At 44.8% G+C, this 17,880-nt stretch overlaps 3 non-coding genes across 3 annotated transcripts; all 3 read right to left on the minus strand.

The window, feature by feature from the left end:
- Positions 1-13,891: 13,891 nt before the first annotated feature.
- Positions 13,892-13,964, minus strand: Trnak-cuu (transfer RNA lysine (anticodon CUU)). Its single transcript has one exon. It is a non-coding gene; the product is annotated as a tRNA-Lys (tRNA).
- A 1,451-nt stretch (positions 13,965-15,415) lies between these two features.
- Trnak-cuu (transfer RNA lysine (anticodon CUU)) lies at positions 15,416-15,488 on the minus strand. Its single transcript has one exon. It is a non-coding gene; the product is annotated as a tRNA-Lys (tRNA).
- Positions 15,489-16,933: 1,445 nt separating this feature from the next.
- Trnak-cuu (transfer RNA lysine (anticodon CUU)) lies at positions 16,934-17,006 on the minus strand. The gene has a single exon. It is a non-coding gene; the product is annotated as a tRNA-Lys (tRNA).
- Between the last annotated feature and the right edge of the window lie 874 nt (positions 17,007-17,880).

Genomic DNA, 17,880 nt, shown 5'->3' on the forward strand with positions numbered 1-17,880 from the left:
CCCATTCGTTACATTCAACCTCTTACGTGACCGAACAAATATCGACTGGGAAACAAGACCACACACTTTGTGCATACGGAATCGAAGGCAGGGCGTGCCTCGCCGCATTTGCCACGATGGCCATTTGCTACTTCTGCAGAAGCGGCGGCGACGACGACGACGACCGCGAGAGGCTCTGACATATGTGAGAAATACATCTATAAAATGTAATTCAGACTGCCTCGTCCCACCTTATGCTGAACCGCTTTGGCAAAGGCTTTATCTGCGCCATTCGCCTTAATCACATCTGAGAGTAAATCTTAATGAAAGGCATGTCGCTAATTGTTCGTCATCACATATACTGTTTGCTATACGGCCACGACGCGCAACTGATTTCCAAAATTCGACTTCTTCCTTTGAGGATGGAACTCACGACCCTTGGTTTACTAGTCCAGTGCTCTACCACTGAGCTAAAGAGGCGCGGCCTAGCGGTACTTTTGCGTACTTCGTCCTTACGGTCGTCTGGATCATCAGACTTCAGCTGACAACACTTCATATTACCGACTAATATTTGCAGCTATGGCGTCCCTTTACTGCTTGGCTACACATCTGACACGTAACCGATGTCCTCTCCAAACAACAACACTTGCATTTCAGAACATGTCTTTCACACATGTCTACAAAATCACCTTCACCTTCAAATAGAGTTTCCTTGCGACTGACAGAGACGTAGGCAAAGTTTAAAGTTGCTATTTCCATTACATCACGTTAATCAGAAAAACGGTAATTTACATCTGCAGCGGAACAAAATTCCGTTTCGCCCAGCGTGGGGCTCGAACCCACGACCCTGAGATTAAGAGTCTCATGCTCTACTGACTTTTTTTTTTATTCCTTTTTTTTTCGTATATTTTTTTTGGGCCTCCCATCACCCCTTTTAGCCCATCGTTGCGCTCTCCATAATTCGCCTTCATCGGCGTCGGCTTCTCACGCCATGTACATTACCATAAACTGATGAGACGAAGTTAATCCCTTTATCGTGGAGAAACTAATGTACCCCTTCTTTGGGCTTATTGATAATGTGAAAAAAGAATGAAGTCTTCAGTAGGTAGAAACAGAAGTTATGTTCAGTTTGTTTCCTTCTTCATCGCTGTTTTTTGTTGTCACACTTAAAGCAAATAGTCTTCCTTGACAGAGAAACGTCAGAGGGCATTTCGAAACTGCCTCTTCTCTCTGAAAATGCTTAAAAAACAAACCATATTCGGTGAGAAGCAACTATTTATAATGGCTTCTTGAAAAATAAATTAATAAACGTTGAACTCAAAGAACGGCAATTCCGGTAAAAACTAAAATAATTTTTTTTTTTTTTCACGATTGTTAAGTAAGTTAGTAGTGGTGAACACTCTCTTACGTTTGTCTTCTGTGTCCGCAGATATTTCTTGTTAATTCTTTTACATCAAGGTCTTGATTAAAAAATTTGCGTATGTTTCTTTATATTTACTAGTCTTCAGTAACATGTGATGCTCAGTTAGCAGAGAGATCCAAAAATCCTCTTGGCTTTTCTCTTCCTTCGTGAAGAGGTAATGGACCGTTGCCGCTTTCAGCCAATTGACTGCGTTGCGTTTCGTGTTAGGAAAGGGTACATCATCCGGTGTCAAAAAGTCCGCAGGCGTTATAGCGTTAGGTGACGTTCGAAGGATGAGTGCCAGCTTTCGTCGGACATTCAGCCAGATATCTTTAACCTTGTCGCACACGAAACGATGTTCTTCGTTATCAATTAAACTACACGTTGCACACAAAGGCGAATCCGCTAAGTGGATCGAATGAAGTTTCGAGTTTGTTGCAACTTTCCTATTTACAACAAAGTACCATATTGCTTTCAGATGAGTAGCTAAGTTACGTTTATGAATATTTGCCCATATCACTTTCCAGTTAGAACATGGATAGTTTTGTTCTATTTTGTTGTTCTTCTTTTCTCCCATCAATTTGCCATATATTTCTTTTACGTTTGTCATGTCTTTTTCCGGAATTCTTGAACGCAGGTAGCTATATTCTATTAAAAACCATCGTAAATGGTAAAGTCCGCTCGGTATGTGCTGCACATTAATGGGTGGAGAGAGGTCATCTGGAGCTATTTCAGATAGCAAGTGCGCGGCGATACAGCTGCCGGATTGTCTCCATTGTTGAAATGTATTGGAGATGTACAGAGCCTGCGACTTTTTAGTAACATTCGTTAAGTTTAAGCCGCCATTATTAGTGGCGAGCGTCAGAGTGTCATACTGGATTTTAAAGATGTGGCCACGGCTCACAAAATAGCCTATTGCTGACATAATTTGTTTGGCGATGCCGGCGGGTATTGGCAGTATCTGGGCGACATAATTGACTTTGGAAGTAATAGAGACGTTCGCTAAAGACACTCTCTGAATTTCATTTAATTGTCGAATACTATGTGTCCGTACACTAGCTCGTATGGTAGTTAGTACTTGTCTATAGTTGGCCGCAATAGTTTGACGTATATTTTTTCGGAAATCAATGCCGAGACACTTCAAGGCTGTTAGCTCACGTAACTGACCGTGTGTGCGCATGCCAATGCCACATCCGATATTGAATATGCCGGACTTGGTTTTGTTTAACCTCGCGGCTGACGCTCGTTCGTATTTTTCTATTACGTGCATTGCCGTCTCGACTTCCGCTACATTCATAACGAGAAACCCAACATCGTCCGCATAAGCTTTACATATTATTTTGTTTCCTCGTATTTGCAATCCTTGTAACCGCTGAGTCAAGGTAGCGAGCAAAGGTTCGATGGCCATGGCAAAAAGTGCCATGGACAACGGACAACCTTGCCTTACGGAACCTGCGATCTCGACTGGCCGGCTAGGCTGTCCATTTATGATGATTCTGGAGGAGTTATTCGTTACCAAACGTCGTATGAGGTCGACGAATCTCGGCGGAAAACCCATTGCGCCCATCGTTTTCAGGAGGTAGGAGTGGCTGATCCTGTTGAAGGCTTTATCGAAATCTAACGACACGATGGCACATTTTAGTCGACATACTTCTGCTATTGAAATTATGTCGCGGTAGTCGGACAGCGTCTGCTGAATTTTCCTATCTTTGCCCACGCTAGAGTGATATGGGCCGGTGACGCTGGCCATTACATTTTTAAGTCTGTGGGCTAAGAGCCGCGAAAAAATTTTATAGTCACTGTTCAACAGAGTGATTGGTCTCAAATTTCCAATTTCCTTGCCAGCCGATTTTTTTGCGATTAACACTATCATACCTTCGCGAAAATCTTTCGGTATCTCCTTATTGAGGTTCAGAAGTTCATTACAGATGCATGTAATTCTATGTTTTATATGTTCCCAGAAGACTTGATAAAATTCTGCTGCTATGCCGTCAGCTCCAGGGGATTTATTTTTTGCACTTTGATAGACAGCATAGTGTACATCGTCTTCGGTCGCCTCCGCTATTAGAGCTTCCGCGTACGCGTTACCAACGCGTCCTTGCAGGTGGGTCAGTAAATCGTCCTGTGCTTTTTCGTCTACCTCTTTATGTGAAAACAAGTTGTCGAAATGGGTTAGTATTTCTGCTTTTATGTCGTTGTGCATTGTCAAGGTGGTTCCATTATCAGTTTGAAGCTCCGTCAGTATTTTGCGGAATCCTCGTTTAGTTTCACGAATCACATGATATATCGAAGTGGCTTCTTTTTGCGCCACAGTCTCTGCTCTTGACCTTATTTGGTATCCTTCAAGCTGTTGTCGCCTTAATGTCAGTATTTTTGCCTGGAATTTTTTAATTCTCCCATGGTTCCCAATAGCTGTAGCACCTTGCAGGTAGAGTTCTCGGAGACAATGAAAGTAAAATTCTATCGTTCTTTTCCGCCAAAAGCTCTTCTCCCGGGAGTAGTTGATGAAACATCTCCGGATCTGAGGTTTGGCGCATTTGAGCCACCAATCCAAGGTCGAGTGGTAAGAGCTGAGTTTGGTCTCGCAGGCTCTCCAAGTGGTGAGAAAGGCTTCTCGACAGGCAGGATCTTTTAAGTGTGAAACATTAAGTTTCCATGGCCCTTTATATCGACAGGTTCCTTGTCGTTCCAAATTTAATGTGCATATATATGCAGCGTGGTCCGAAAAAACGGTTGGCCAAACTTCAGACTGCAGGATGCGGTGTTTCAGATTGGGCGAGACATATATTCGATCCAACCGGCTCGCTGAATGATTAGTGAGGTGGGTAAAGCCGGGTGCCGCGCCGTGCTTTTGCTCCCACGAATCAGTTAAACGGAGGTCGGTGACGATACGTTCCAGGTCCGGCGATTTGTTGTAGTTCGGAGTTTGGTCTTTGGCATGTATGACACTGTTAAAGTCGCCTCCAAGGATGGTATGGGTGCAGTGTACACCAAACAAAGGAACAATTCCCTCCTTAAAAAACTGTGCTCGTTGGCACCGATTGGTAGAACCAGATGGGGCATAGACATTAATAATCCTGGTGTTATAAAGCGTGCCGGCAATGCCTCTGCCGTTAGGCAGTTTTGTTACGTCTGTAATGACGACGCCCTCTTTGAAAAGAAATGCGGTACCCAAATTACATCCAATTCCAGGATTGACTATAGCATTATACCCCTGTATGAAGTCAAGTTCGATGTTTGTTACTTCTTGTAAAAACAAAATGTCCACATCAGCTGCATACAGGAAATCTTTTAAATTTTGTAAATTAAATGGGCTACAAATTTTATTGATGTTCAGCGTAGCGATCTTATAGGCCTGCAACGGAACTACGTTAGCCAAGACGGGAGTGTAATTAGGAAAAACTCTGGCAACATATCATTTCGAAAAAACATTAAGAAATCTGACCCGAGAGACATGTGGACACAAGTCAGTAAAACCGTTCAGACTAGAAATATTCATGACTTGGGAAGGGATCAGTCGGCTTCTCCGTGTCTGGGACAGTATCCGTCGCGGCGATGACATTCAAGACGACGTCATCGCGTGGTGTGGCCATCGTGGTGACTGTAACGGTTCCTGTGGTGTCCATAATTTCGTCCTCCTTTGTAGTGTCGTCGACATCGTCTGCCCACGGATTCGACAGCCCTGTCATCGGTTCGTCATTAAGTGGTGCACTATATTCAGGTATTTGCTGGTGATTTTTATCTTCGGTTCGGGTAATTGCTACGTCATCGGAGGGCAAACTGGCAGAACCGGAGGTACTATCCAAGGACACAGGGTCTTCGTTAGATGACTGCTGATTGCACTGCAAGTTCTCAGATGCAGATTGACGTATTTTGCCCCCGATTTGCTTCGCCTGTTCACGCAGTGGTGGTGCAGTCTGCTCTGCACCTTGACGCGCGATCCTCCGTTTTTTAGATTTCTTGGGAGATGCGTCTCGTGGTGGACTTTGGACGGTACCTGAAGAAGCCTCAGGTTGCAAAGTAGCACTACTCGAAGTGACTGACGCCAGGTCTGATTTCATTGCACTTGACGGGCTGTGGTCAGTGCCTAAGGCAGCTGCAGGATTCGGAAGAGCACCACTAGAAACGGCTGGTTGCGAGTCCGTTTTCTGTGCACCTGATACGCTTTTGATACCTCCTAAAGAAGCTCCAGGATGCAGAGGAGCACTACCCGAAGCGACTGAGGTCGCGTCCGTATCCATTGCCTCATTGGGCGATTCCACGGCGACAAGGGCAGGAGCAGATATGTCTTCGCAGGAGGGTTGAGTGTCTACAGATGCTACACCTGAGTCGGTCGGTTGGTCGGTCGCTTGTGGGTCGGTATTCGTAGTAACTTCGGGGGGCGCAGTGGCACTTGCAAAACCGCGCGCTACGGCGACATATGTCACGGGCAGCGTTGACATAGCAGGGGGCCTGACGGCATCGCCAGCAGGCAGTTGCGCCACTCGCCTTTGAACACATTCTGCACGAACGTGGCCTGGTAAATTGCAGACAGCACACGTTTTCGGTTGGTCATCATACATCACAACAGCTCTATATCCGCAGACGTTTATAAACGACGGAATGTGCTTCTGCAATTCGACTTTTAATTGGCGCACACCATTCAAAACAGGGAATTTGTGTGCAGCAGACCACCGTTCGGCAATATTACTCAAAACTTTCCCGTATGGAGCAATAACAGCATTTATCTGGTCACTTGTAATTTCAAAGGGAAGTTCAAAGACTCGCACGGTCCGAATACCTAGACCAGCATGGGCAACGGTAACCTCCCCAACATTTCCGTCAGCATGTTTAAATTTCAGAATGCCACCACAAGATCGAACTATCCTTTCACACAATTCTGGACTGGCAAGTTTCACGAAAACCACACTGTTCATAATCGAGAAATGTATGCCGATAATATCATCAAGTCCTATTTTAACATCATCCTCTAACCACTGTTCAACATCAAATGACCTCGGTCGGACAAAGTTGCGATCAAACGTGAATTTCAAAGTATCTTTTCGTTGCGGTTGCGACATCTCTTACTTCTTTTTCATGTCTACACAAATACTATAGACAGCGACGCGTTGCAGCAAGAGCAGAGACTTACCACGCGGAGCTAACGCAGCACAGCACACAGCACGGCACGTCCGACCTCCAGCGCAGCCGCTGGCTGACGCCGACTGAGCTAGCCGGGCTGCTTCGGTGAATACTTGCCGGGCAGCACGTCACACAGTACTCGTTTGGGTTGGGTTGTCACATACAGAATCTCTCCATGCTGCGTAATGTTTTCCTAACGTCACACTCTTCACGTACTTCACTTTTATTTTATAATCATTTCTGAGAGGTAAAGGAATTGCATGACAACCTGCAGAGCTAGTGGCGTCAAAATTAACACTCATACTTGATGTGACTCAAAAGGCGAACGAGTTACTTTCCGACGTTGTTTTAGATGTGCAAGTGCCAGTGGAAACTCGCGGTGACGGCACTCTGCCGACCATTTCGCTAGTTAACACCAGTCTTATAGTGTGTGTTTCAAGCTCAAGAGCATCTCCAAGCAGAAAATGGTCAACAGCAACATTCAGACGGTTTCGTACTGCTCAAATGCTACATTAAAACGGTATGTTTCTTTTTCAGAACTGATAAAACACGAGCGTGACAGCATTCGAAACTGTAATCTTCAGATCCGAAGTCCGACGCCTTATCCATTTTTTTTTTTTTTTTTTTAGCTTACGACGCCTGGTTTATTAGAGCAGTGCTCTACCACTGAGCTAATTTTTTTTTTAACCACTTTTGTTTCTCATTTTTTTAAAGCCAGGTATCCTAGCCACTTTTCCTTTAGTCTGGCGCCTTGGACCGCTTTTTAATGTTTTTTATAAGGATGCATATCAGGAGGCGCATGACGGGGACAACGAGGGCAGGGGTCAAAGAACTCGAAGCCTGGCCACGATGCCCCCACCATCACTCCCACCGAATTGCTCCTTCAGTGCATTTTAATTGTTATAGAAAAGCGGGTATAGTCGTGTATATTTTTCGCCTGCTCTCTTTATTGTGGTAAGGAGCACTGGTTGTACGACATCTGGGGGTGAGATCCCATTGCAAAGCCGTCATTCGAGTTTTCAGTCAACAGACATTCGAGTAAGAAACATGTGATTATACTGCAATATACAGCGAGCATTTATGAGACACTTATTGGGGGGCAGACGTAACATGAATGGATAAAAGAAGAGGCATTTCCTTCATCATGAACGTAGATTCATACTTCACTTCTTCATTACCCCTAAAATAGTACATTTAGTGTTAGACTGTGCGCTTTAACCAACACCTAGTCGTTCGAATAAAATGATCAACATGTTTCCATACATTTTCCTGTGGTCTGCATATTGCTGAATGTTGCTGTACTCCATTTGCATAAAAAGCTTGAATTCCGTTTCGTCGTCACCACCTATTTTATTGATAATGTAATGGACAAACTGTCCCATTAACCAGTGTATTGCATTATTTTTGGTTTTCGGGTAATATTTAGTTTCAGGTCTGAAAAGCACCATAGGAGTAATGGAATTGGGTGACGTTCGTTGCAGTAGTGCAAGACTTTTCCTGAGCCAATGCCAATTGTTGAGATTTCCAGCACACGTAAATCTATGAATCACAGTGTCAACTAGGTTACATTTCTGACATAAGGGGGTTTCAGCTTTCCCAATTTTATAAAGCCGCTCGTTGGTGCTGACAATATTATTGACGGCTTTGTACCATGCCGTTACCACATCTGAATTGAGCCCGTTAAAACTAATATTCTCCCAAATTGCATCCCAGTTGTGACTCATATATTTCGTGGCAATTTTATTTTGTCCTTCATATTGTTGTATTTGTCTCATGATATCTCTGGCTGTAATGTGCAGTGAAGTTCTGAGTTTCTCGTTAACATAGCTCAATTCTGTGTATAAGATCCTAACGTATCGCAGTCGGGGGTTAATTTTTTGTACGTCTGCCGGTGGTTGAAGGCTTTCTGGTTGGACACATTTAAACAATTGTGTAGTAATACTGCCGGGGTTGGCGTGAAATATGTTTAAAGACCTTTTTATGAAAAGCGCAGAAGCTTTATTGCGTATGTCCACCAGTCCGAGGCCTCCATTTCTAGGATGTAAAGTCGCAGTTCTTAGGTTAACCCTGAAGATTTCCCCCTTCCATAAGAAATTTGCAACCCTCGACATTATTTTCTGAGCTATCAACTTCGGCAAGGGAAAAACTTGTGCCATATAGAATGCCTTTGAGAGAATGCATAAGTTAATGAACCTGACCCTCTGAACCTGGTTCATAAGTCGTTGTGAGTTCTCAATAAGTCCCCCTTGAATCTTTGTTAAAACCTCTTTCCAATTGAGGGCTGTCATCCTCATTGGACATGCCGTCAGGATTGTCCCCAGGGTTTTATGTGTGGTAACTGACTTCGCCCAATCGATTTGTATCCGTTCAAGACCCCGCATTCCCAGGATTGTACTTTTATTTTCGTTTGTTGTCGCACCCGATGCGTGGCAGTAGTTTTGAAGAATGGCCCCTAGTCGAATTACATCATCTTGCCCTCTTATGACGACACCAACATCGTCAGCATAGGCTCTCACTACAGTTTTCCTGCCAGTTATAGTTATGCCCTTTAACCTTTCATGAACACTTCTTAAAAAGGGCTCTAACGACACAACAAACAAAAACATAGATAATGGACTTCCCTGTGGGATGCCGCGGTTTATTTGAATTTGCCGCGTCAGCTGACAGTTGACAGCTAATTTAGCGTTCAGACCAGTAGCAACGTTTTTTATAACATTAACTGTTTTGTGGACGAGTCCCATTTTTGTCAGTACCTCAAATAGGAAGCGGTGATTCACCGAGTCGAAAGCCTTAGTAAAATCTATAAAAAGTAAAGCACATTTGATATTAGAAACCGATGCTAAGGCGATGATGTCTCTATATTCAGAAATCGTATTAAAAATACTTCTATTTGCTGCACATGACTGATGTTGACTAATTAATTTGTCGGTCAGAGGGGAAAGTCTCTTTTTTAAAATCCTGCATACTATTTTGTAGTCAGAGTTTAAAAGTGAAATAGGGCGGTAATCGTTTAAACTTTTCGTCCCTTTGTTTTTCGGTAGAAGTACAATTTTGCTGTCTTTAAAATCTGCAGGTATCGTCTGCTCGTTAAAAATCTCATTGACAATGCATGTAAACGTGTCACCAATTAAAAACCAGAACTTTCTGTAAAATTCTACAGGGAGTCCGTCGGGTCCAGCAGATTTATTCACCGGGGACTTGGTTATTGTCTCACGAACCTCTTCGTTACTGACTTCAGAAAGGATTTCGTCGTTTTCAGAACTTGTCAACTGTGGGGATAAAACACTGAGAAACTCTTGCAGAGACCCCTCGTGAGGTGGGCTGGAGGAATATAATGCATAGTAGTACTGGTATACTGCATTTAGAATCTCCTTCTGAGACGTCAGTGTTGTCCCATTGGGGGTTTTAAGTTCACTAATAACAGTGCGTCGCCTATTCTTTGCATGCCGAAGCAGATGATATAAGGATGTTGTTTCATCATCTACCACCGACTTCGCCTTTGACTTCAGTTTTAAACCTTCCATCTGTTGTCTTTTAATGGCGAGTAATTTCGCTTTGGTGTGTTTCTGATGTCTTGTAATCTAATGGTTGACACGTTTGCCTGTTCATAGAGGTCTCGCAACAAACTGTAATAAAATTCCATACTATTTTTTAACTCCCACGCTCTTTCTCTGCTGTATCTGATACACACTTTTCTCAGTCTCGGCTTTGCAACCTTAAGCCACCAGTCTAATACTGTGGGGTGCCTCTCGATCGATCGCAGACATAAGGTCCACGCATCCGATACCGCGTCTGCCAAATCTTGCTCTTTTAAGAGAGAGACATTTAGCTGCCACTGGTTCCTAAAAATCTGAAACGGCTGTGGAGCTAAATTAATGCACGCCTTCATACTGCAGTGGTCACTAAAATATACAGGTACGATTTCTGAATTTAGTAGACATCTTTCCAAGTTTTGGGAAACATAGATTCTGTCTATTCTACTGCGCGAAGTCTGTGTTATATACGTATATTCAACCTTCGTTGGATATTTTAGTTCCCATGCGTCCTTTAGTTTTAGGTCGATTACTAGGCGTTTAAGTTCTAAAGAACCGTTAAAATGTGGTTGTTGATCTTTACGATTTAACACGCAGTTAAAATCACCGCCCATTATAAAACTGTTTGGGTTTCGACGTAATAAATATATAAGTTCCTCTTTATAAAATGCTGCCCTGTCCTGTCTATTACTATTTCCTGAGGGCGCGTATAAGTTAATCAATGTGGTACCTAAAACGTTAATACTAATTGCCCTTCCAGATTCCAACCGCTCCACTTGAGATACGGGAATCCCTTCCCTGAGCAGAACCGCTGTTCCTGTATGTGTGTCACAAGATACGTTAACAATTGCGGTGTATCCTGGTATTACAAATTCCGTCGTTACAACCTCCTGTAGCAAAGCGATATCGGTTCCAGAGTCATACAAAAATTCCTTGAGAGCAGCTAGCTTTAATGAGGTTCGAATTTTATTTATATTGATCGTTGTGATAGAGTATGCTTGCATCCCTAACTTGCTATTGGCCACGGACAAAAAAAAAAAAAAACTGTTCTACTTTTGGTATGCTGAAATCCGGTTTAGAACTACAGTCATTCAGAACTTGGTAGCAGTCCTAGTAACACGGTCGCTAAACGTTAGTTTGTCTGCCATTGTCATCCCGCACCTTAGTACTGAGGGGCTGTTCTACATTGAGTGTGTCAGGAGGCTCATCTGGAGCACCTTCTCTGACAATTTCATATCGTATATTTTTCTGTGATTTTACGTCCGACTTGTCCGCTTTTTGTTTGGCTTGGGTGCGAGAAACAGTAAGATTCGGTTGTGGTTTTAGCGTACGGCGGTGGACGCCCTGAAAACCCTGACCTGATTTTGTTGTGGCAACACTCGACGCGGCCGCTTCAGCAGCAGTGTTTAGAGAGACCTGGTTTGTAAACACTGCCTGCTGTTTACATGCTACCTTCGGTTGATGTGACGCTTGCGACGGTGTTTGCTTATTTTCCGGTTCAGGAGTAAACACTTTCACTTGTTTACACTCTGGTGCCGGTTGCTGTGCTGTTGCGGTGTCGCGGTGTTGTTGTTCTACCGCTTCCGCGAACTTCCCGTCGGTAAACAGCTGATTATCGCTATTTACAGCTGGGCAAGTTGTCACTGCTTGGGGGACTTCTACTTTCTCGCTGTCGGCAGCTGCCGTTGCATTTTCTGGCAGTGAGCGAGATGTATCAGAAACTGCAATTAAATCTACTTGCATTCCGTCTTGGGGCACATGCAGATTTTCATCGCCAGCTTTCTGTTTACGTACAGCAGGAGATTGTCGGGAGGTGTCATCATCAGAATGATCATCTGTATGTTCAAGTGGTCGTTTCTTGGTTAGTATGTCTAACTCACGGGCAGAGGAATCACAATTGAAGCGTGTTACCAGGGGTGGAAAATCACTGCCTTCAACAGCAATAGTTCCAGTACTAAGTACAGGATCCGAACCCTCACCCTGTTTGGCCGTGTTATCGGTTGCCAAAACTTCGCTCAAGGTCATCTTGCGGCGTTGGACTAAATTTGTTTTTAGTACAAAGACACGACGGGGACAGTCCTGCCTTAAATGACCCGATTCATTGCATATATGGCACGTAGGGGTTTGACCAGTATAAATCACGTGTGCTTTATGCCCGTCAACAGTTATATGAGACGGGATATTCGTCTTTACTTCCATCTCTACCGAACGAATACCATTGAAGCTCTGAATTTTAAATTGCTTCGACCAACGTTCGTTAACTATATCCTTTACCTCACCATATTTAGACAGGGCAACCTTGATTTTCTCATTATCTATCTCGATAGGTAAATTTAACACCCGCACAGATCTATAAAGAGCATCAGCTCTCCTGATAGCCACTTTACTTGTAGAGCCATCTCTATGCAAAAATTCGACATGATACCCGAATTTTCCAATAATTTTATCGACCGAAACGGGATCCAAAAACTTTACGAAAACACAGTAGTTGTCAGTATCTAGCTGAGTGGTATGCACCATATCAGAATTTATGCCAAGTACCTGATCAAGCCAATCATGAATTTCCAGAGCAGTCGGCTGAACACGTCGTGTTTCCTTAGCGAAGGCAAAAACAGCGTATTCTTCCTCACAGTTGTAGCCATGGTATGCAGTAATCAAGGGGAGATTCCGGTAATTACCGAAAACTCCACAAACGACAAATAATCGTCGGTAGAAAACACAAAAACAGAACAAAGGAGGCAGAAAAAACACGGGCTACACACGAAGAAAATCACAAAACTCAAAAACACCGAAACGCAAAGGTAAACACTGGCGAAACACTGACTACACGCAGCAACGGTGACACGTCCGTACGCGTCGGCAGCTAGAGCCAGAATGTCCATTAGGCCACACAGTCACTGACGACGAAGTGCAACTTGTATATGACTCATCTCGAAACGCTCACACCCCTGATAATTTGTGTTTTCGTTCTACACAGCCGCTGCCCTTGCTCTTTCCCACCCATTCGTTACATTCAACCTCTTACGTGACCGACCAAATATAGACTGGGAAACAAGACCACACACTTTGTGCATACGGAATCGAAGGCAGGGCGTGCCTCGCTGCATTTGCCACGATGGCCATTTGCTACTTCTGCAGAAGCGGCGGCGGCGACGACGACGACGACGACGACGACGACGACGACGACGACGACGACGACGACGACGACGACGACGACGACGACCGCGAGAGGCTCTGACATATGTGAGAAATACATCTATAAAATGTAATTCAGACTGCCTCGTCCCACCTTATGCTGAACCGCTTTGGCAAAGGCTTTATCTGCGCCATTCGCCTTAATCACATCTGAGAGTAATTCTTAATAAAAGGCATGTCGCTAATTGTTCGTCATCACAGATACTGTTTGCTATACGGCCACGACGCGCAACTGATTTCCAAAATTCGACTTCATCCTTTGAGGATGGAACTCACGGCCTTTGGTTTACTAGTCCAGTGCTCTACCACTGAGATAAAGAGGCGCGGCCTAGCGGTACCTTTGCGTACTTCGTCCTTACGGTCGTCTGGATCATCAGACTTCAGCTGACAACACTTCATATTACCGACTAATATTTGCAGCTATGGCGACCCTTTACTGCTTGGCTACACATCTGACACGTAACCGATGTCCTCTCCAAACAACAACACTTGCATTTCAGAACATGTCTTTCACACATGTCTACGAAATCACCTTCACCTTCAAATACAGTTTCCTTGCGACTGACAGAGACGTAGGCAAAGTTTAAAGTTGCTATTTCCATTACATCACGTTAATCAGAAAAACGGTAATTTACATCTGCAGCGGAACAAAATTCCGTTTCGCCCAGCGTGGGGCTCGAACCCACGACCCTGAGATTAAGAGTCTCATGCTCTACCGACTGAGCTAGCCGGGCTGCTTCGGTGAATACTTGCCGGGCAGCACGTCACACTGTACTCGTTCGGGTTGGGTGGTCCCATACAGAATCTCTCCATGCTGCCTAATGTTTTCCTAACGTCACACTCGTCACGTACTTCACTTTTATTTCATAATCATTTCTGAGAGGTAAGGAATTGCATGACAACCTGCAGAGCTAGTGGCGTCAAAATTAACACTCATACTTGATGTGACTCAAAAGGCGAACGAGTTACCTTCCGACGTTGTTTTAGACGTGCAAGTGCCAGTGGAAACTCGCGGTGACGGCACTCTGCCGACCATTTCGCTAGTTAACACCGGTCTTGTAGTGTGTGTTTCAAGCTCAAGAGCATCTCCAAGCAGAAAATGGTCAACAGCAACATTCAGACGGTTTCGTACTGCTCAAATGCTACATTAAAACGGTATGTTTCTTTTTCAGAACTGATAAAACACGAGCGTGACAGCATTCGAACCTGTAATTTTCAGATCCGAAGTCCGACGCCTTATCTATTAGGCCACACAGTCACTGACGACCAAGTGCAACTTGTATATGACTCATCTCGAAACGCTCACACCCCTGATAATTTGTGTTTTCGTTCTACACAGCCGCTGCCCTTGCTCTTTCCCACCCATTCGTTACATTCAACCTCTTACGTGACCGACCAAATATAGACTGGAAAACAAGACCACACACTTCGTGCATACGGAATCGAAGGCAGGGCGTGCCTCGCCGCATTTGCCACGATGGCCATTTGCTACTTCTGCAGAAGCGGCGGCGGCGACGACGACGACGACGACGACGACGACGACGACGACGACCGCGAGAGGCTCTGACATATGTGAGAAATACATCTATAAAATGTAATTCAGACTGCCTCGTCCCACCTTATGCTGAACCGCTTTGGCAAAGGCTTTATCTGCGCCATTCGCCTTAATCACATCTGAGAGTAATTCTTAATAAAAGGCATGTCGCTAATTGTTCGTCATCACAGATACTGTTTGCTATACGGCCACGACGCGCAACTGATTTCCAAAATTCGACTTCTTCCTTTGAGGATGGAACTCACGGCCTTTGGTTTACTAGTCCAGTGCTCTACCACTGAGATAAAGAGGCGCGGCCTAGCGGTACCTTTGCGTACTTCGTCCTTACGGTCGTCTGGATCATCAGACTTCAGCTGACAACACTTCATATTACCGACTAATATTTGCAGCTATGGCGACCCTTTACTGCTTGGCTACACATCTGACACGTAACCGATGTCCTCTCCAAACAACAACACTTGCATTTCAGAACATGTCTTTCACACATGTCTACGAAATCACCTTCACCTTCAAATACAGTTTCCTTGCGACTGACAGAGACGTAGGCAAAGTTTAAAGTTGCTATTTCCATTACATCACGTTAATCAGAAAAACGGTAATTTACATCTGCAGCGGAACAAATTTCCGTTTCGCCCAGCGTGGGGCTCGAACCCACGACCCTGAGATTAAGAGTCTCATGCTCTACCGACTGAGCTAGCCGGGCTGCTTCGGTGAATACTTGCCGGACAGCCCGTCACACTGTACTCGTTCGGGTTGGGTGGTCCCATACAGAATCTCTCCATGCTGCCTAATGTTTTCCTAACGTCACACTCGTCACGTACTTCACTTTTATTTCATAATCATTTCTGAGAGGTAAGGAATTGCATGACAACCTGCAGAGCTAGTGGCGTCAAAATTAACACTCATACTTGATGTGACTCAAAAGGCGAACGAGTTACTTTCCGACGTTGTTTTAGATGTGCAAGTGCCAGTGGAAACTCGCGGTGACGGCACTCTGCCGACCATTTCGCTAGTTAACACCGGTCTTGTAGTGTGTGTTTCAAGCTCAAGAGCATCTCCAAGCAGAAAATGGTCAACAGCAACATTCAGACGGTTTCGTACTGCTCAAATGCTACATTAAAACGGTATGTTTCTTTTTCAGAACTGATAAAACACGAGCGTGACAGCATTCGAACCTGTAATTTTCAGATCCGAAGTCCGACGCCTTATCTATTAGGCCACACAGTCACTGACGACCAAGTGCAACTTGTATATGACTCATCTCGAAACGCTCACACCCCTGATAATTTGTGTTTTCGTTCTACACAGCCGCTGCCCTTGCTCTTTCCCACCCATTCGTTACATTCAACCTCTTACGTGACCGACCAAATATAGACTGGAAAACAAGACCACACACTTCGTGCATACGGAATCGAAGGCAGGGCGTGCCTCGCCGCATTTGCCACGATGGCCATTTGCTACTTCTGCAGAAGCGGCGGCGGCGACGACGACGACGACGACGACGACGACGACGACCGCGAGAGGCTCTGACATATGTGAGAAATACATCTATAAAATGTAATTCAGACTGCCTCGTCCCACCTTATGCTGAACCGCTTTGGCAAAGGCTTTATCTGCGCCATTCGCCTTAATCACATCTGAGAGTAATTCTTAATAAAAGGCATGTCGCTAATTGTTCGTCATCACAGATACTGTTTGCTATACGGCCACGACGCGCAACTGATTTCCAAAATTCGACTTCTTCCTTTGAGGATGGAACTCACGGCCTTTGGTTTACTAGTCCAGTGCTCTACCACTGAGATAAAGAGGCGCGGCCTAGCGGTACCTTTGCGTACTTCGTCCTTACGGTCGTCTGGATCATCAGACTTCAGCTGACAACACTTCATATTACCGACTAATATTTGCAGCTATGGCGACCCTTTACTGCTTGGCTACACATCTGACACGTAACCGATGTCCTCTCCAAACAACAACACTTGCATTTCAGAACATGTCTTTCACACATGTCTACGAAATCACCTTCACCTTCAAATACAGTTTCCTTGCGACTGACAGAGACGTAGGCAAAGTTTAAAGTTGCTATTTCCATTACATCACGTTAATCAGAAAAACGGTAATTTACATCTGCAGCGGAACAAATTTCCGTTTCGCCCAGCGTGGGGCTCGAACCCACGACCCTGAGATTAAGAGTCTCATGCTCTACCGACTGAGCTAGCCGGGCTGCTTCGGTGAATACTTGCCGGACAGCCCGTCACACTGTACTCGTTCGGGTTGGGTGGTCCCATACAGAATCTCTCCATGCTGCCTAATGTTTTCCTAACGTCACACTCGTCACGTACTTCACTTTTATTTCATAATCATTTCTGAGAGGTAAGGAATTGCATGACAACCTGCAGAGCTAGTGGCGTCAAAATTAACACTCATACTTGATGTGACTCAAAAGGCGAACGAGTTACTTTCCGACGTTGTTTTAGATGTGCAAGTGCCAGTGGAAACTCGCGGTGACGGCACTCTGCCGACCATTTCGCTAGTTAACACCGGTCTTGTAGTGTGTGTTTCAAGCTCAGGAGCATCTCCAAGCAGAAAATGGTCAACAGCAACATTCAGACGGTTTCGTACTGCTCAAATGCTACATTAAAACGGTATGTTTCTTTTTCAGAACTGATAAAACACGAGCGTGGCAGCATTCGAACCTGTAATCTTCAGATCCGAAGTCCGACGCCTTATCTATTAGGCCACACATTCACTGACGACCAAGTGCAACTTGTATATGACTCATCTCGAAACGCTCACACCCCTGATAATTTGTGTTTTCGTTCTACACAGCCGCTGCCCTTGCTCTTTCCCACCCATTCGTTACATTCAACCTCTTACGTGACCGACCAAATATAGACTGGGAAACAAGACCACACACTTTGTGCATACGGAATCGAAGGCAGGGCGTGCCTCGCCGCATTTGCCACGATGGCCATTTGCTACTTCTGCAGAAGCGGCGACGGCGGCGACGACGACGACGACGACGACGACCGCGAGAGGCTCTGACATATGTGAGAAATACATCTATAAAATGTAATTCAGACTGCCTCGTCCCACCT

The sequence above is a fragment of the Schistocerca gregaria genome, chromosome 8, assembly GCF_023897955.1.
Source record: "Schistocerca gregaria isolate iqSchGreg1 chromosome 8, iqSchGreg1.2, whole genome shotgun sequence".
NCBI classification, from domain to species: Eukaryota; Metazoa; Arthropoda; class Insecta; order Orthoptera; family Acrididae; genus Schistocerca; species Schistocerca gregaria.